Raw genomic sequence first — 2,361 nt, 5'->3', positions numbered from 1 at the left:
AGAATGGCCTAGAGAATGAAGAGAAAGTTTGCGAAAATGAAAGGAACACAAAAAACCAAGGAGATGACCAGCGAACAGTGACGTGAGCGCAAGGCCCACGCGAACGCGCGAAATGAAGAAATCGCAGCGACGTGAACGCGTGCCTAACACAAACGCGTAGATTGAAGTTTGCACGAATGACGCGACCGCGTGGATGACTCGAACGCGTGACAAGGAAAATCGCCGAATGACGCGAACGCGTGGATGACACGTACGCGTGACCTGCGCGATCTGCAAAAATAACAGAATACACTGGGGGCGATTTTGGGCCGCCTTTTGACCCAGTTTTCGGCCCAGAAACACAGATTAAAGCTAGGGAATGTACAGAAACTAAAGACACACGCACCCATAGGCATCCACACAAATTCGGATAGATTGAGATTAGGATTACTCTTAGTTTTAGATCTGAATCTAGATTAGCTTTACATTAGTAGTTTGTGCTTTTGCTTTTGGATTTTTGGATGCTGAAGAATTATTACCTCCACGAAGACATCACTTTAGTTTGTTTCCTTATTCCTTTACTTTTTCATTGCTCATTGACCCTATTCAAATAAGTATGTTGCATTTTGAATTTATTAATATATAGAGTTACTTTTATTTTAATTAATTTTAATTTTATATTTTATATTATTTTATTATGTCTTCTTATACTTTTACGAATATCAATTCCATGTCAATGGAGTAAATTCTCTACTTGACATGGGGGTTGATTAAGAGGAGACACTTGAGTTGGAATGCTCAAAGTGCTTAGTTAAAATTGAACATTGTTGTCTAATTCTATATCTACTAACGCTAGACCTTCCCAAGGGAAAGGACTAGGATCTGCGGATAAGAATCAGTCCATCACTTGACTTTCCTTTACTCAGTAAAGGTTAACTAAGTGAGAACAATGAACTCTTCACACTACACTTGAGAAGATTCCAACAAGGATAGAACTTCCGATTATTCAACTCCCCAGTCAAGGCTTTTTATATTAATAATAATTCTTAGTTCTATTGATTTAATTTACCATTATTTTAATTACTCATTATCCAATTCAAACCTTTTGGAAAATTTTTAATTAATAAATTAGCACTCTTTCCTGCAACTCGTTGGGAGACGACCTGGGACTCATACTCCCAGTATTTTAATTATAATTTTTTGTGACAACCTTTTTTAAATTGGTGAGGCAGACTTTAGCTGGTTGAGAGCTATACTTACAACGCATTCCGTATTTTGATTCTCTTAATTGGTTCACTTCTGCCACGCATCAATTTTTGGCGCCGTTGCCGGGGAGTTGCAATAGTGTGCTAGATTATTAATTAGTGTACATATTTTATTCGCATATTTTATTTTTATTTTGTTACCATGAGCTATATGTCTTTCTCATTGAATGACGCGTTCGTTACCTGATCTGAGCTTAGCCGCTTTTGATCCTGAAATTGAAAGAACTCTTTCATGTATTAGGCGAGCTCGACGTCGGTTAGCCTCTGAGGGTGGTGAAGTGATTGTTATCGATTCACCAGTCTCATCTGAGGGCGAATCTGAATTGCCGTCTGAGAGTGAGGCAAGTTCATTTACTACTGATTCAGTTGATTCACGTGCAGGTAACACGGCAGCACCTAGAAGGATTACTCTGGAAGCTGGAGCCCCAGATTTTACACTGCAGCCGTATCAAGTGCATCATACAAATCTGGCTACAGATTTTGAATTAAGACCGCACTAATCAACTTGATGTCCAAGTTTCATGGCTTACCTGCTCAAGAGCCTATTAAGCACCTTAGGGGTTTCCAGACAGCCTGTTCTACTGTTAGGCGTAATGGTGCAGATAAAACTTCTATTCTGCTAACTGCTTTTCCGTTTTCTCTTGAGGAAAAAGCAAGGGAGTGGTACTACTCCCAACCTGAAGCAACTGTTACCAACTGGGATACACTCAGGAGAGAATTTTTGGAAAAATACTTCCCAGCTGAAGTCACAGATAGACTAAGAAAAGAGATCTCCTGCATTGTTCAAGGTGACTCAGAGACTCTCTATGAATACTGGGAGCATTTTAAGAACCTTCTAGACGCATGCCCCCATCACATGATTGATAGACTAGTATTGATCAGCTACTTCACTCAAGGCATGAATCCCCAGGATAAGACCACACTAGATGGTGCTAGTAATGGTTCTATGAAAAAGTACAGAATTGCAGATGAAGCATGGCAACTGATCAGCGACTTAGCTGAGTCTACTAGGAATCACAGGCCGAGGTGTAGCCCCTCAAAAGCTGTTGCAGAGATTTCCTCTGGCATTGGGACTACTGCTCTTACCCAAAGCATATGTGAAATGACCAACCTACTG

General features: G+C 40.2%; 1 non-coding gene across 1 annotated transcript; it reads right to left on the bottom strand.

Moving 5' to 3' along the window:
• Window positions 1-1,998: 1,998 nt before the first annotated feature.
• Window positions 1,999-2,106, bottom strand: LOC148553940 (small nucleolar RNA R71). The gene has a single exon (XR_015893267.1). It is a non-coding gene; the product is annotated as a small nucleolar RNA R71 (small nucleolar RNA).
• Between the last annotated feature and the right edge of the window lie 255 nt (window positions 2,107-2,361).

The sequence above is a fragment of the Arachis ipaensis genome, chromosome B7 (assembly GCF_059453495.1).
Source record: "Arachis ipaensis isolate K30076 ecotype BB chromosome B7, ASM5945349v1, whole genome shotgun sequence".
Lineage (NCBI taxonomy): Eukaryota > Viridiplantae > Streptophyta > Magnoliopsida > Fabales > Fabaceae > Arachis > Arachis ipaensis.
The sequence above is the reverse complement of the archived record's forward strand: the minus strand, read 5'-3'. Positions and strand labels throughout refer to the sequence as shown.